Source organism: Hyla sarda, chromosome 1, assembly GCF_029499605.1.
Source record: "Hyla sarda isolate aHylSar1 chromosome 1, aHylSar1.hap1, whole genome shotgun sequence".
NCBI classification, from domain to species: Eukaryota; Metazoa; Chordata; class Amphibia; order Anura; family Hylidae; genus Hyla; species Hyla sarda.
In genome coordinates, this window is record NC_079189.1 from 30,356,920 (window position 1) to 30,376,106 (window position 19,187).

Consider the following 19,187-nt stretch of genomic DNA (forward strand, 5'->3'; position numbering starts at 1 on the left):
ACAAATATACAGTTTCTCCTGAAGTAACCAGGATGCAGGTTCCTCACAGGCTTTGCTGGGACTAATAGTCTTGAGCTTTAAGCAGGCCACTGTGCTACTAATTATAGGGTTTGCGTTGAATTGTAGTCACAAAGAATTTGTAGATAGAGCTTTATAACTCACTGTTTTAGTGGCTGCTGGATCTTTGCTGATGCTGATTGTGCTTGGCTTAAATCCAGGAGATAAGAGAGCGAGTTTAGAGACTACAGCCCATTGGTTGAAAAGCCTGTAGGTCCTGAACCCAGAGAACTCTGGGTAAATCCCATGACATTATCACATGACCCTGGAAGGTCCTAAACAGTTGTACAACCATCATAATATATTACATGACCTAGGAAGGTCCTATACATGTGTACTACCTATGTATACAGACTGAACAATACACAGGAACACATTTATACGAGGCGAACAAGGGGCAAGCCCTGCAGGAGAGCCCTGTGGAATGGAGGGACTCTAAGTGAGGGGACTTAAGACATGGACAGGGCAAGGTCCTGTACCGGGACACCACAAACCCCCTCACTTAAGATGAGTTGTCCTCGACGTAGGTCCCCTGAGGTAGAGGGACGGAATGGCCATAGGGCCGGATGCAGTCCTGAAGCACTAATGCAAATGTCCAAGTTCAGGCTAGTGATAATAAAATGAAAGAAATATATATAGAGTCTCTGTGCATTTAGGCAATGTCCATACATGCTCTAAAACTGATACACGAACAGGATTGTTGGGAGTTGATCTGTGAACAGAATACAACCTAATGACTGAATATAATTTTAAAGCAGGATGATACTAGTACTTACTCACGAACAGGATCATCTTAGTCCCTATTCACAAACAGGATATACTGGATAGAATGAGTATAAATTTATACCTTTGGTATCTCTGTTGTACTTTAATTTTTGAGATTATGCATTACTAACTAAGCATGAAATTTAATTATATCCTAACCATAACATTCGTTTATAGCTGAAAATTTGATTGACATCTGACATTTGATGGATGTCAGACATTTGACCTTTAACTGACATATAGATTGGAAGTATGTATAATGACTGTAATCCTTCTACATACTGTAATCAATCTCAATGTTACCTTTTATTAACATACATTTGATATAATACCACACATTATTTCCATTTGTTATACACTGGTTGCGGATTGGGTTGCCTGAGGCTTTCTGCCCAATGCCTTAGCTACTAGGGTCTATTGGTACTACACACTTACCCCTAGAACTCTTGATCTAGATAACAATTAAGCATACTGTTATCTTACTGGATACGTGTATTTCTTTATTTATTTTTTAGCCACAGAAATACCTTCTGGCCAGGAAGAGCAAAAAAAAAAAAAAAACATATTAGGAAGAGACAAAAGAATATATTGGTGCATGACATTTGTGCATAACAGTGGTATGGACTGATATAGAACATGTTACAGTCCCTAAGACTCATTTTCTGTTTGTGAGATATAGTCATATACCTATTTTTTTATTTTTTTGAGTATAGGTTACAAGTTATGTGTACTGAACTTTGAATGTACACTAATGAATTTTATGTACTGAGTTATGTGTACACTGAATTTTATGAATGTGAAGTCAGTCTTGATATCTGATTAGTATGTTTTGATTAGACGCTAGTGAAGGGTGCCGTTTATTGTTACTCCCAGAGGAGCTGGGAGGGCCCCTTTAAGTAAACACTATAACACCTGGAAGAAATATATACTATATACTTTTTTTTTTCTTTACTTCCGTACAATAATACCATTTACATTGTTGAAATTTTATTTAACCAGACATTTTATTTGTTTGGAATACAAAGGTTACATATCAGCAGCACAACACTTGAGATATGCAGGTTATATTTACCTGCTGTTGGTGTGCCAATTTTTGCGCACAAAAATATATTATTATTATATTATTTATATAAACGGTCATGTAAGGATCCACAGTCCACCTACATTATAGAGTTCTGCAGGAAAACACGGCTAAGCCAGATGCCGGGTATAAGCTTATTAGGATCTCCTCAGGCAAGGAGTCTCTCTGCCAGGGGCCAGGCACAAACTTATGGTGGTTACGTTGCTTAACAGGTGAACTTGTTGGCATAGTCCTGCCAGGCATTTCCTCTTAAAGGGGTTACAAAACCGAAAAACCTGTAAGACAATGAAGGCACTGGTGTAACACGCAGTTAATGGCAAGCAAATAACATAGAGTTAGAAAATATTCTTACTGGCTTCCCAACCCTGCAGGTCGGCGTGCTTACGTCCCTGGGACATGTATCTTGGAGCACGAGGTTGGGGTTCCCGCATAGGAATGACATAAGTATCCCATTTCACATTGGTTAGCCTTGACTGGGCTATAGTGGGGTTTACATTTACCACCACGTTGACCTCGGCAGCTGAGGCCACAGAAACAAGTGTAGGTGCTGGTGGATCCGGCCACACCTCCTTGGGTGGAGTAGGCCGCGGCACATCAGTTGGTGCCTGTAGATAAGGCCAAACCTCCTCAGGGGGAGTAGGCCTAGGCACATATGTAGGTGGCCGCTGAGTAGGCCTCACCTCCTCTGGGGGAGTTGGCCTGGGCACATTCTCCGTTAAAGATGAAATGTAGCTTCGTTTCTGCAGATATTTTGGAACCATCACGGGTTCCTCGGCCAGGTACTGCTCCTCCTCAATAGTGTTGCTCGCGTATATTCGTAATGCAAACTTTATTTGCGAATATCGCATATTCGCGAATTCGCGAGTATAGCACTATATATTTGTAATTACGAATATTAGTTTTTTTTTTTCACAGTACACATCACAGTGATCACCCCTCTCTGCTTCCAGTTTGTGTGGTGTAAAGAAGGCTCTAATACTACTTTTTTTGTATATGTTAATTTTCGCATATGTTAATTTTTGCATATGTGAAAATAAAACGAGAATATTACGAATATGCGAATTTAGCGAATATATGACGAATATTCATCCATATATTCGCAAATTAAAATATGGCCTATGCCGCTTAACACTGTTTACTCCTCAACAGTGGCATCTCTAGACCTCTTCGGCCAAATCCCGTGGGGATCTGCGTCCCAATCATCAGATGGAAAATAGGTGAATGAAATTTGCGTTGGATTTTTGGGTCTAGTTATGGCTGCAGCCCATTCAGCCCGCAGACTCTTGACTGGGGTGTACTCCACTATTTCCCCTTGCTCCACGGAGTGGTATCTTTTAGGCAAGTATTCCAGCTGAACGGCCCTTCTGTTGACTAATATGGTCCCTCCATACCGGCAGTCCTGGAGGGTACCAAAGCCTCTAGCTTTATCAAATTTAAGCACTGTGGCATTTCGGCGCTCTAAGGGTGGCTCACCCTCTTGAGGATAGTTCAGCATACGGATGTACATAGCTTCCAGCTTTTTAGTGTCCCTCTGTTGCTCTGCCTGGACATCATTGATGCAGGCGACTTCGGCCTCCCTGTGGGCCCTTTCTGCCTCAGCTGTAGGGACTGGTGGATGGGACTTCACCAAACACCCACTTTGGGAGAGGGGGTAAACGCGGGCATGCACTGGCTGGAGCTACTTGTGACAAGGGGACCTCTGTCTTGAGGAAGAAGAAAAGGTGGCTTCTGCCAGAGTACTCCCATCAGATTCTTCTATAGGAATCTCAGCCCAGGATCCCCATGTCCTGGGGTGAGGGGACAGTCTCACCAGTGATGCCGTAGCTGGTGTCCCTGGTGATGCCCCTTTTGGGGTAGCTGGCCACTCGTCATCCTCTGGTAGCGGGGGCAGGTCGCAGGCCTCCTCGGCCCCAAGGGACAACTGCTGCAAGTGGTTAGCAAGTTCTTGGAAGAGTTGCGCTGCGGCAACTTTCCGCTGCTCCGGCACCATCTTGCTGCTCTCCTCACATGTTGCGGTGGGCTCCGCCATCTAAGTACACCTCGCTGCCATCTCGGGACTGTAGAGGTCTGGCCGCGTGGCTTCTTTTATATGAGGCCTCAACAAAATGGCCACCAGCCGGAAGGACGTCATCAGTGCAGCTCTGACTTCCTGTCCCCCGGCAAACACAAGCAGAAGATAACAGTTCCACTTTTAGGAACAGCTACGCGATGTCCAGGCCCTGCCGGCAACCGGCCCAGAGACGGCAGGAAAATAAATGGAATGTCCATAGCAGGATTTACTTTTACTTAACTTCTTGTGCAAACAGTCTTTACAAATATACAGTTTTTCCTGAAGTAACCGGGATGCAGGTTCCTCACAGGCTTTGCTGGGTCTAACAGTCTTGAGCTTTAAGCAGGCCACTGTGCTACTAATTATAGGGTTTGAGTTGAATAGTAGTCACAAAGAATTTGTAGCTAAAGCTTTATAACTCACGGTTTTAGTGGCTGCTGGTTCTTTAGGCTTTGGCCTAGTTAAGATGAATTGAGATATGCTGATTGTGCTTGGCTGAAATCCAGGAGATAAGAGAGCGAGTTTAGAGACTAAAGCCCATTGGTGGAAAAGCCTGTAGGTCCTGAACCCAGAGAACTCTGGGGACAACCCATGACATTATCACATGACCCAGGAAGGTCCTAAACATTTGTACAACCATCATAATATATTACATGACCTAGGAAGGTCCTATATATTTGTACTACCTCTATATACAGACTGAACAATATATAGGAACACATTTATATGAGGCGAACAAGGGGCAAGCCCTGCAAGAGAGCCCTGTGGAATGGAGGGACTCTAACTGAGGGGACTTAAGAGAGGGACAGGACAAGGTCCTGTACCGGGACACCACAATATAATATATATATCCTCCTGTATACACAGTACCCCCTCATCATATATAATACATATATCCTTCTCCTGTATACACAGTACCCCCTCCTCTCCTCATATATAATATATATATCCTTCTCCTGTATACACAGTACCCCCTCCTCTCCTCATATATAATACATATATCCTCCTCCTGTATATACAGTACCCCCTCCTCTCCTTATATATAATACATATATCCTTCTCCTGTATACACAGTACCCCCTCCTCTCCTCATATATAATACATATATCCTTATCCTGTATACGCAGTACCCCCTCCTCTCCTCATACATAATATACATATATCCTCCTGTATACACGGTACCCCCTCCCCTCATACTGTATATAATACACACACATCTATACATATAAAACTCAATGGCCCTTATTTACTAAGAGTGTTGTGTAGGTTTCTCTGTGGGTTTTAATTCCCTACAATTTTTTTCCCACAGTATTTACTAAGGTTTCCCTACATTTTCCACTTTCCCTAAACTTTTTTTACGCATGCTCTGATCTGTCTGGTTTTCCTCAGCTCAAATCCACCCCATTTTATGTGGAAACCTTAGTAAATATTTTGGTTTTTTGTGAAAATGTAAGGAACACGCCCCTTTTCGGTCACCACACCCCTTCTTCCCGACGGCCATGCCCCTTTTTTCACGTTTTCTTAGCAAAATGGAGAGTAAGCCGGGCTTTTTTCAATTCTGGCGCAAATTCTGGCGCAAATTCTGGCACAGACAGAATTTCTGGTGCAATGCGCCAGAATCTGGCACACAACCCGACAAAACATGTCGTGTTTGCAAAAGTAAATGAGGGCCAATTTGTGTATGTATGTATGTATGTATGTGTATGTATGTATGTATGTATGTGTATGTGTGTATGTATGTATGTATGTGTGTGTATGTATGTATGTATGTGTGTATGTATGTATGTATGTGTGTGTATGTATGTGTGTATGTTTGTATGTGTGTGTATGTATGTGTGTATGTATGTATGTGTGTGTATGTATGTGTGTATGTATGTATGTATGTGTGTGTATGTATCTGTGTATGTATGTATGTGTGTGTATGTATGTATGTGTGTATATGTATGTGTGTATGTATGGGTGTATGTGTGTATGTATGTATGTGTGTGTGTGTATGTATGTATGTATGTATGTGTGTGTATATGTATGTGTTTATGTGTATGTGTGTGTATGTGTGTGTGTATGTATGTATGTGTGTGCGTATGTGTGTGTGTATGTATGTATGTATGTATGTATGTGTGTGTGTGTGTGTGTGTGTGTATGTTCCAGCATCAAGTCCAAACGGCTAAAGATATTAACATGAAACTTGGCACACATGTTACTTATATGTCAACAACAAACATAGGATAGGTGATTTAACCCTTACTCACCCCCATTTGCCAGGGTCGGGTTTTTTTGTTCCCATACAAGTCTATAGGAAATATATGTTACTGCATAACTTCCAAACGGCTGGAGAAATTTTGATAATACTTGGTCACATGTTACTTATATGTCTACTTAAAATATAGGATTGGTAATTTAACCCTTAACTACCCCTATTTGTGAGGGTCAGGGTTTTTGTTTAAAGTCCCATGCAAATCAATGGGAAATGTATGTTCCCACATACCTTCCGTTCGGCTGGAGATATTTCAATAATACCTGGTACACATATTACTTATATGTCAAATAAAAATATTTGATAGTTAAATTAACCCTTATCTACACCTTTATATAAAAGATGAGTTTTTGTTTTAAGTCCCATGCAAGTATATGGGACTTCCAGCACCTTACTCCACAAGCTCCGCTCTGCATCTCCTGGTGAATGTGTCAGTCCGGCTTGCAAGCCACACCCCATCTCAGAAAGACGGGATGGGATATGGGGTCGGGATATGGGGATGGGATATGGGGTCGGGCTATGAGGTCAGGTTAATGAGGTCGAGATAGGAGGATGGGATAAGAGGTCGGGATATGAGGATGGTATATGAGGTCGAGATAGGAGGATGGGACAAGAGGTCAGGACATGAGGATGGTATATGAGGTCGGGATATGAGGACGGAATATGAAGTCGGGATAGGATGTCGGGATAGGAGGTCGAGATATGAGGATGGGATATGAGGACGGGATATGAGGTTGAGATAGGAAGACAGGAAAGGAGGTCGGGATATGAGGACGGGATATGAGGATGGGATATGAGGACAGGATATGAGGTCGAGATAGGAGGTCGGGATAGGAGGTCGAGATATGAGGATGGGATATGAGGTCATGATATGAGGACGGGATAGGAGGACAGGAAATGAGGTTGAGATATGATGACGGGATATGAGGTCTGGATATGAGGATGGAACAGGAGTGTGATTTGAGGACGGGATATGGGGACGGGATATGGCAACAATATATGAGGATGGGATATGAAGTCAAAAGCTTACTCCTTTGTTGATTTTCCTCCCCAACAAGGATTAGGAAGGAAAAACCGGGGGTCCTCCTATCTCGACCTCATATCCAGACCTCATAGTCCGACCCCATAGCCCTACCTCATAGCCCGACCCCACATCTCGTCCCTATATCCCAACCCCATATCCCGTCCTGTTTTTGTGAGATGGGGTGTGGCTTGCAAGCCGGACTGACACATTCACCAGGAGATGCAGAGCGGAGCTTGTAGAGTAAGGTACTAGAAGTCCCATATACTTGCATGGGACTTGAAACAGAAACCCATCTTTTATATAAGGGTGTAGGTAACGGTTAATTTAACAATCATATATTTTTATTTGACATATAAGTAATATGTGTACCAGGTATTATTGAAATATCTCCAGCCGTACAGAAGTTATGTGGGAACATACATTTCCCATTGATTTGCATGGGACTTTAAACAAAAACCCCTACCCTCACAAATAGGGGTAGTTAAGGGTTAAATTAAGTATCCTATATTTTAACACAGTTCGTAGATAGCCAGCACGGCACTGCTTCCCTATTTGAGTGTAGAACAATGATGAAATGGCAGACTTGGACTAGGAATGCTGGAGGTGGTGCTCTGATTGACAATAGTACATGAAAACGTTTCAAAGAAGCAGGAAAATAATCGGCCACTCACCGCAATCAGCTGAATAAATCTTCTTTTATTTCATACTCACAAATATGTTACATGGGAAGAGGGTAGTGGGGGGACACAGGATGGCGACCAAGCTCCGTTTTGCACAGTGATCGTGCTTCCTCCGGCCATTCTATATCCTATATTTTAAGTGGACATATAAGTAACATGTGACCAAGTATTCTCGAAATATCTCCAGCTGTTTGGAAGTTATGCTGGAACATATATTTCCCATAGACTGGCAAATGGGGGTGAGTAAGGGTTAAATCACCTACCCTATGTTTGTTGTTGACATATAAGTAACATGTGTGCCAAGTTTCATGTTAAAGGAGATCTGTGGTGCTGTGAACTTATCCCCTATCCGAAGGATCTACTGTACAGGGCCGCGGCAATGTACAGGAAAGGGGGCGTTCTGTCCCTGCATGACGCGGCAACCAGCACACCCCTCCATGAATCCCATAGAGATACATGGAGGGTGCTGGCTGCCGCTTCATATGGGGACGGAACGCCCCCTTTCCTGTACATTGCCGTGGCCCCGTACAGGATATCGTGGGGGGCCCCAGCACTCGGACCCCCCGCAATCTATAACTTATCCCCTATCCTTCGGATAGGGGATAAGTTCACAGCACTACAGAGCTCCTTTAATATCTTTAGCCGTTTGGACGTGATGCTGGAACATACAAACATACACACACACACATACATACATACATACACATACACACACATACATACATACACACATACACACACATACATACACACACATACATACATACACACATACATACATACACACACACACATACATACATACACACATACATACACACATACACACATACACACACATACACACACATACATACATACACACACACATACACACATACATACATACATACACACATACACACACATACATACATACACACATACACACACATACATACACACATACATACATACATACACACATATACATACATGCACACATACATACATACACATACATACCTACACACATACATACACGCATACATACATACATACATACAGACACACACATACATACACACATACATACATACATGCACACATACATACACACATACACACATACATACATACACACATATACACACATACATACACACATACATACATACATACACACATACTTACACATACATACATACACACATGCATACACACTGTCATGATCACACCCTATCGGTCCAGCTAAGACGCTAGAAAGAGTGTGATGGTGCAAGGGTTAAAGCCGCCAGACCTCTGGGTATCCACTACAAGTCCCAGCAAGTCACCAAATGAACCCTTAGAAAAACGTGTTTTACCAGAGCCTCCTTCAGAAAGGTGAGCTCATATATTTAGAGATCAAAGACCAGAGCTGATTAATTAAACATTTAATCTGATAAAAGGCATCACAGTGCTGACTATATAAAAATACAGAAACAAATGACACAGTTACAAAAATATATAAAAGAGTTTAGCAAGGCAAGTTCAGAAAACAAAAGATGAAGTTCTTACAGCATGATGATATCAGTCCATGAGAGGGAGTTCCAGCTGTTCTTAGGATGGTCTTGTCAGCTTGTTGCCCAGCATTGAACACCCTGAGTCTAGCATTGTTAAATATTATATATCTCCTTTTTGGAGGGACTCCATTCCCCCCTCCCCTCTGATCCCACCAGGGGGGCATCTCTCTTCCTGGCCCTCTTATCTGGTTGATTATATGATGGGAGCAGATTGCATGACTTCAAAGGAGATATAAACACACAGCCAGACCCCCCCCCCCCCAATAAAATGCAATACACAAAAAACACAGGATACACCTTCTTAATGACCCCTCACCCCCCAGGTCTTAGTTTATACATAGATGCAATTATAAAACATATGTATGTTTCCATAATCAGGCCCTGGGCCTGACACCTCCCCCTTAAGATGGAGACAGAGAGATCTGGCCCTCCAGGCTGATAGATCTGTCTCCCATAACCATCTATTTCTTTTCTTGACACCACAGGCCCTGCATTCCCAGGCAAAGATGGCACTGAAGGGGCCTATTTCCTCATTTAGCTGCCTCTTCTTTGCAGCTAAGAGCTGAGGATTGATCTCTACATTCTGAAGGGATCCCTGGCTCTTAGCTTCACCACCAGGTCTAGTAGGGGATCACTACCCAGCCCTTCCTCTGGTGCACTGCATACACTGAGTACCACCTTCTCAGGGTCATAGTATGCCATATTAATGTGGTACTGTCTCTGCCTCTGACCTTTCTCATCAAGGGCAACTACATATGTGGTGGGTTCTAGGCGATGCAGAATGGGGAAGGGACCCTCCCAGGCAGCCTGCAACTTATTCTGTCAGATGGGGTTCAGAACCATTCCCTTCTGTCCCACTTCATAGACCCGGTCCCTTGCATTGTGATCATACCAGTACTTCTGCTTGGACTGTGCTGCTGTGAGGTTGTCCTGTACCAGCCCAGTCAATGCCTGCCTCTTGTCCCTGAATCTCAGAGCATACTCCACCACAGAAGTCTCAGGGGCAGGTAGCCCCCCTTCCCATTCTTCCCTAACTAAATCTCGGGGTCCCCGCACTTTGTGACCATATAATAACTCAAAGGGCGAGAAACCTGTAGGCTCTTGGGGTACCTACCTGTAAGCAAATAACAGATGGGGTAAATACTTTTCCCAGTCTCTGCCCTCTGATTCTACAAATGTTTTTAGCATTTGTTTCAAGGTGCCATTGTTACCGGACACTCTGTCCAACCAATGTAGAGGGTTGTGATCAGTCATGACAGTAAAATCCGTGCCATACAGGTATGGCTGTAATGTTTGCAAAGCCCAGACCACAGCTAGACATTCCTTCTCTATGACCACATAGGCCACTCCCAAATGTCCTGCCAGGGGGGTCTCATGGGCCAACCTCAGCACCTCTTTCCTGTACGGCCTAGGAACTACTAACTGCCTTTCTCTCTCCTGGGCCCCTAGCATGCCTTTGGAAAGGGACTCCCAGTATAAGATGTCATTTTCCCAATATACCAGATGTCCATCTGTGTCAACACCTGTATGCTCAGCACGTTGTCTCAGCCCTTCAAGGGAAGTGCCACTGCGCAGAGCTTTCCGGAAATGCTAATTTCCCTCCCCCCATCTTCTCCCCCAGGAGAACTAGCATCTCCACCTTCCTCTGCTGGGGCTTGCAAGTCACACAGCTTGCCCCTTGCATCACCATCCTCCCTTCCTGTTAAAGCTGCAGCCCTGGCATGCTGCTGACGCGTTACCACTGCCACCATTGGTATGCCTCCCTGGGGTTTACCTCCCCCCCCCACTCAGTTCTAGACATAACAATACATGCATCATACACAGGGCTATCACTCCTTCCCTCCTCCTCCTTAGGCTCACAGGATTGGCACATATCACTCACTGCTGGTCCCTCATCCTTACATGTCACCAGGGGCACACCAACCCCTCCCCCTAGCCCATCTCCACTAGGTTTTGGCATTGGCAATGCATTGTCACCACATTTTACAATACACCCCATTCCACTTTTGGAAAACATTACTGGTTCAGTCACAGGTAAACAATTATCAATCCCCTGCACCCCCTCCCAGTTACCACATTTCGCAGTGTCTCCCAAAGTCTTGTGCAGTACCTCAGAATGAACAGGGCTCTCTCCTAGCCCTTCCGGTGTGCAGGTAGTGTCCTCTGGAGCATAATGACAGAACATCCAACCCAAATCATTCCCCAGCAGAACATTCACAGGGATGTCCTCAGAGACCCCCACCTCCCGCAAACATTTGCCTGTACCCCAATCCAGGTACACACGGGCCATGGGCACAGCTGGCCGCACACCTCCAATTCCTTTTAAAGCCATGGTTCTTCCAGGGATGATGTCCTCTGTATCCACCACTTCAGGCCGCACCAAGGTAAATGAGGCTCCAGAATCTCGCAAACCCACTGTCACCCGGTCACCCACAGTTACACTCTGCAGGTTATCCGCTCTATTCTCCACCGCTCCGGACACCAGAAGAACGGCTGTGTGTCCTCCAGCTACTGGTGGAGAATTATTTTTGTTGGGGCAAGTGGCACTCAGGTGCCCAATATTGTTGCAACTGTAACATCGGCGGGTGTCCCCCTGACCCAATGTGGCTCCTGTTGCTTTTGGGAATGATGGCAAGAATTTCCCGGCTGACCTGGTGGTGCTCTGTGGTTGTGTGGCTCCCCTCCAGGTACTTGCTCCGGCTTGTGCAGATCCACGCTTTGCTGCTGGTGCCCGGTTGTTGGCAAAGTCATCTCCTAGTTCTGCTGCTTCCGTTGCTGTCTTGGGCTTGCGGTCCAAAATCCACTCTCTGGCTTCAAAGCTCCATGTTTGGAGAAACTGATCCAGGAACATCAAGTCCTCCAGGGCCTCATAGGTAGTGACTTGTAGGCCCCCAGTCCATTGCCTGAATGCAGTCCCTAGCTGACCTGCATGTTGAGTGCAGCTTTCTGTGGCACTTTGTTGCAAAGTCCGAAACTTTTTCCGATAAGTCTCTGGAGTCAGATTAAAACTTTTTAGCAGGGCAGATTTTATTGCCTCATAGTCCTGGTCACTCTCAGAGGGAAGCGAAGCAAACACATCCAGAGCTTTCCCTCGCAACCGTGGGGTTAGATATCGTCCCCACTGTTCCTTAGGTAGATGGAACTGCCGGCAAACCTTTTCAAATCCCCTCAGGAACACATCCAGATCACCATCTTCCTCCAACATGGGGAAACGTTCCAAGCGGGGTTTGTGGTCTCCTTGATCCTGCACATCACTCCGTGCGGATGAAGCATCCCCTCTCAGCCTTAGAACCTCCAGTTCATGCCTTCGCTGGGCCTCTCTCTCTGCAGCTCGTGCCTCTTTTCTCTGTAGTTTGGTACTGGAGAAGCAGTTGGAGTTTCATATTGGCATCCACATTCCCAAGGTGTTGTAAGGCAGTCCGCATATAAGAGTCCAAGGCCTCATGGGGAGTACTGTCCTGATGGGGAGTAATGTTGTATTCCCCAGGAGATATCAGTCCTTGGATGGCAGTTCCAGCTGTGGGACTTTGTCTCATGTCACTCAGCTCTTCTGCACGGGCATCATACTCCACAAGATCAGCAATAAGTTTTTCCCTGTCGTCCCTCAGCAGCACAAACGGGGGGGACGGTTCCGCCCCTCTGTGAGCTAATAGGACAGAGGAATTTTTTACTATAAAAAACAAAAAAACACCTCCCCAAGGCACCTCCCCAAGTGCCTATATAATGCACCTGCTCACACCAGGACAGTGAGTTTTTTTTCTGTCCTTGTGTGAGCTGGACGTGCTGCGCCGTTGTCCCGCTCCTACATGATCTATATTTTGTTCTTGTCTACACCCTGTATGTATTTGTTTCCCTACCTGTATCTCTCAGGTTTCTTCTAAGCGTTCAGCGCCATTTTCCCGGAGCCTCGGCGCCCTGTGGATTCGGCGCTGTTACGCGATGTCACCTCCAGTGACGTCACCGGAAGCCGCTTCCGGTTTTTTTTGCAAGGAGCGAGACGGCGATTATTTTAGCAGCAATGGCATTTCTTCTCATTTATCTTTTGTTTTTAAGCTCTCACCCTAGGGTTTCCTTCTATTGTTTCTTCCTTTTTAAAGCTAGTTTTCTTCCTCCCGGTTAGACCGGAAGTAGTTGGGCGGAGCCTATATGTCAGCACAGTGGTGCCCTATTTAAGGGTTCTCCAGTTCAGTCTCTCTGAGCTGGCTGGTGTTCTGTACTACCTTTGCTGTTGTACTGTGTCTTACCTGCAAGTTTTTTTCTTCTATCCAAGATTGTACTTATCTTGTAGGTTTTAGGTTTCTCTCTCTCTTTTAATTTCTGGTTCTACTTTTTAATAATTTTTTATATATATTTTTTTTTATTTATAGATGTCATCTATGGATTCTGGGGGCTCTAGTGGCCGCAAGGACCCTAGGGGGAAATCCACACATAAAAGGAAGCATATAGAGTGTTCTTCCTGTAATACTCCATTACCTGATGGATATGAATTTTCCACTTGCAATACCTGCCGTCCTCGTTTGCCTCCAAACCAGGAACCGTCCATGCAAGACATGTTTTTATGGGTGAAGGATTTTGTAGCCTACTCTATTAAGGAGTTAAAAGACTCCCTCGCTGTAGCCCCACCGGTAGCAAAAACCCCCAGAAGGGGTGAATCTTCCACCTTAGTACTTTCTGAAGAGGAGTTTAGGGTGGTAGATGAGGCAAATTCGTCATCTTCTGAGGACATAGTAGTCCAAGGGAAAGATCATTTCCCAATTGAGAAATTCCCAAGATTTATCCGAGCTGTGCAGTCGGAAGGTCTGCCTGAAGGGCAGGAAGAAACCCCTTCAACCTCTAGGGGGCCCAGAGTCTTCTCAGTTGATGATTCTCTGATGGAGTTGATTAAAGGGGAATGGGTGAATCCGGAAAAGGCTCCTGTAATCAACAGGCGTTTTAAAACCCTCTTTCCCCTCGATCAAACTAAGTGTAAATCTTGGATCTCTCCCCTCAAGGTTGATTTCGCTATTGCGAAATTATCAAAAAGAACCATTATCCCGTCTAAAGACGGGTCCAACCTTTCCGATCCTATGAACCGCAGAATTGAAGTGACCCTAAGACGCGCATATACTACTGCTACCAGTCAGACCTCTGTTGGCTGTGCACTATTTGAGGTAATTAAAGCCATGAAATCCTGGATCTCCAGAGTTCAGGATGACATCGACTCAGGTGTAAGCCGTGAAGACATACTAAAGTCATTTAAATACATTAATCTGGGCATAGACTATCTTAACGATGCCAATAACCAGCAGGTCAAGTTGGCGGCACGTAGTATGTCCCTCTCCTGTGCTGCCCGCAGAGCTTTGTGGATCAAACAGTGGCCCAGCGATACCTCATCTAAATACAGCCTATGTGATTTAGAATATGTACCTGATAAGCTCTTTGGTCCTGAATTGGAACTTATAGTTCCAGGAGAATGGACTCTCAACCGGGAAGTATTTCTTCAGATCATGGATCTCTGGGGTCTTCCAGAGATAGACTTGATGGCAACAAGAGCCAATCGCCAAGTAGAGAGGTTCTGCTCCCTTTACCCATCAGACAGTCCTTTCCAGACTGATGCAATGACGATCATTTGGGACTTCAAGCTGGCCTATATCTTCCCACCAAATTCCATGATACCCAGGGTATTGATGAAGATCAGACAGGATCAAGCCTCCGTGATAGCCATATTCCCGTTTTGGCCCAAGAGATCCTGGTTCTCCCAACTCATTCAGATGAGCAGAGGAGTATACTGGAAGCTTCCCCTCAGGTGGAACCTGCTGTTTCAAGGTATACAGCTTTGCCACAACCTCAGGTCCTTCAACTTGACAGCCTGGAGATTGATAGGTCCTTATTGAAAGCCAGAGGGTTTTCGGACCATATTCTGAGCACACTATCTCACTCTAGGAGTGAGTCTACCAACAAAGCCTATGCCAGAATAAAGGGGATCTTCCACAAGTGGTGCCTTGGTAAGAACATTGATCCGGCTAATCCTTCAATTCCAGCCTTGCTAGAATTTCTCCAGGACGGGTTTGACAAGGGACTCTCTTCGAATTCCATCAAAGTTCAACTTGCAGCCTTATCAGCGTCCTTTCACAGACGGTTTTCCCAGGACTCGGTGGTCAAGTCCATCATCAAGGCCTTGTCTGGGTTACGGCCTAGAACTACTGTCCCTGTGACCCCTTGGGATCTTTCCTTGGTCCTCCAACAGTTATGTGTTCACCCCTTTGAATCTCTTCAGGAGGTGGAACTTAGGTTCCTCACCCTAAAATTAACCCTGTTATTAGCAATAACTACGGCCAAGAGAGTTGGTGAACTTCAGGCTCTGGGTGCTATAGAACCGTACACAGTTTTTCTACCTGGGAAGGTCTTAATGAGGTTCCTTCCTTCATTTATTCCGAAGGTGGCCTCCTTCGCAAATATTAACCAGATGATTTCTCTTTCTCAATTCTTTCCTGAACCTGATTCCTCTGAAGGAGAACTGGTAACCCTGGACCTGGTAAGGTGCCTTAAAATTTATCTTGAAAGAACTAAAGATTTTCGCAAGGTGGAAAATCTTCTTATTTTATATCAGGGAGCAAAGAAGGGAATTAAGGCTTCTAAGCCATCCATATCCCGTTGGATATGTGAATGTATAGGTCTTTGTTATTCTGCCAAAGGGTTATCTGCACCAGAATTTACCAAGGCTCACTCTACTAGGTCGATTTCGACATCCTGGGCAGAACGTGGTTCTGTTCCTCTAGAGCAGATTTGTCATTCCGCAACTTGGAGCACTCCTATTACATTCCTGAAGCACTATAGAGTGACATCGTTCCTTTCTAGTGACACTTTATTTGCTAGAACTGTACTTAATTCTGCAAGGCAGGAGAGCCCTCCCTAGGGGTTATTCTTGCTATATCCCCGTTTGTGCTGCTGAGGGACGACAGGGAAGACTAAATTTTGATGTTAATTTGTTTTCCCTAAGTCTCCTCAGCAGCACAAGCATCCCTCCCTACTGTATTTAAATTTTTACAGTTTACTGATACTTTATAATTTCTCACTGTCCTGGTGTGAGCAGGTGCATTATATAGGCACTTGGGGAGGTGCCTCACTATGTTTTTTTGTTTTTTTATAGTAAAAAATTCCTCTGTCCTATTAGCTCACAGAGGGGCGGAACCCCCCGTGTGTGCTGCTGAGGAGACTAAGGGAAAACAAATTAACATCAAAATTTAGTCTTCCTTGTTCTTTCCTGCAGTAGGGATGTCCTTTTCTTGGCACATTAGCTCCAGTGCAGGCTTGGACTGCTTGCGATATGCCTCCATATTTCCGAGATGAGACAGAGGAGGTAAAACAGGAGATGGGGAGGACAGAACTGTCTTGCACTCTTTTTGTATGTCTTTTAAACCAGCACTGAGCTCTGTCTTTGGAATTTACACACAAGAAGATGTATGCAATTTCTTTTTTTAGGGCTAAGATTTCCTTACAGGTAAAATCCAGCAAGCACTAAAAATCTCTAAATATATCCCGACGCTGCCACCAGTTGTCACGATCACACCCTATCGGTCCAGCCAAGACATTAGAGAGAGTGTGATGGTGCAAGGGTTAAAGCCACCAGACCTCTGGGTATCCTCTACTAGTCCCAGCAAGTCACCAAATTAACCCTTAGATAAACGTGTTTTACCAGAGCCTCCTTCAGAAAGGTGAGCTCATATATTTAGAGATCAAAGACCAGAGCTGATTAATTAAACATTTAATCTGATGAAAGGTATCACAGTGCTAAATATATATAAATACAGAAACAAATGACATACAGGTACAAAAATATATAAAAGAGTTTAGCAAGACAAGTTCAGACAACAAAAGATGAAGTTCTTACAGCATGATGGTATAGCAGTCCATGAGAGGGAGAGTCCAGCTGTTCTTAGGATGGTCTTGTCAGCTTATTGCACAGCATTGAACACCCTGGGGGACATGTATCATTATTTGTGTATGGTAGAAGCAGTTTACCCCTTTTCCCGAATTCTAAATTATGTGCAGAAGCGCTAAATGTATCAATCAAGCGCAATGACCTTCATAAATTGCGGGTAAATATAGTAATCTCCTCAATCCACTCTTTGGAAAATAGAATCAATGATTTAGAGCATCTTGCTACGTTAAGTCCAAGATGGCTTATATTTGCGCAAAAAAAAACAGCTCTTGCTGTTTTTGGTTTAAAAAAAATTTTTTTGGTTTAAAAAAAAAGTATGCAGTTAATAAATCCATGCGTACTATAGATGTCACTCCAAGGTACCCCGATTCAGCCACAGTTGGAGGACATGCTCTACCAAAACGTGCGCAAAAAAAGGGTTTGCGCAAAATTTTACGGAAAAAAATACACACAAAACAGGGGTAAAATCTTTGATACATGTGTCCCCCCTGAGTCTAGCATTGTTAAATGTTATATATCTGCCTTTTTTGGAGGGAGACTCCATTCCCCCCTCCCCTCTGATCCCACCAGGGAGGCATCTCTCTTCCTGGCCCTCTTAACTGGTTGATTATATGATGGGACCAGAGTGCGTGATTTCAAAGGAGATGTAAACACACAGCCAGACCCCCCCCCCCCCCCCAATAAGATGCAATACACAATAAACACAGAATACACCGTCTGAATGACCCCCCACCCCCCAGGTCTTAGTTTATACATAGATGCAATTATAAAACACATGTATGTTTCCATAATCAGGCCTTGGGCCTGACACACACATACATACATACACACATACAAACACACTCACATACATACATACATACACACATACATACACACACATACACACATACATACATACATACACACATACATACATACAAACACACTCACATACATACATACATACACACATACATACATACATACACACATACATACACACACATACATACACACATTCATACATACACACATACATACACACACATACATACATACACACATACATACACACACATACATACATACACACATACATACACACATGCATACATACACACATACATACATACATACACATACATACATACATACATTCACACACAAACATACACACATACATACACTTACATACACACATACATACATACATACACACATACATACATACACACATACATACATACATACATACACATAGATACACACACACATGCATACATACATTCACACACAAACATACACACATACATACACTTACATACACACATACATACATACATACACACATACATACATACACACATACATACATACACATAGATACACACACACATACATACACTTACATACACACATACATACATACACACATACATACACACATTCATACATACACACACGCATACATACACACACATACATACATACACACATGCATACATACATATATACACACATACATACACACATACATACATACACACACATGCATACATATACACATACACACACATGCATACATACACACATACATACACACATGCATACATACATACATACACACATATATACACACACATACATACACACATGCATACATACACACATACATACATACACACATACATACACACATGCATACATACACACACACATACATACATACATACATACACACATACACACGTTGAGTTATATATATATAGATGGAGGCAGGAGGGAGTACTGCGCATGGGGAGGATCTATGTATAATATATGAGGGATACATT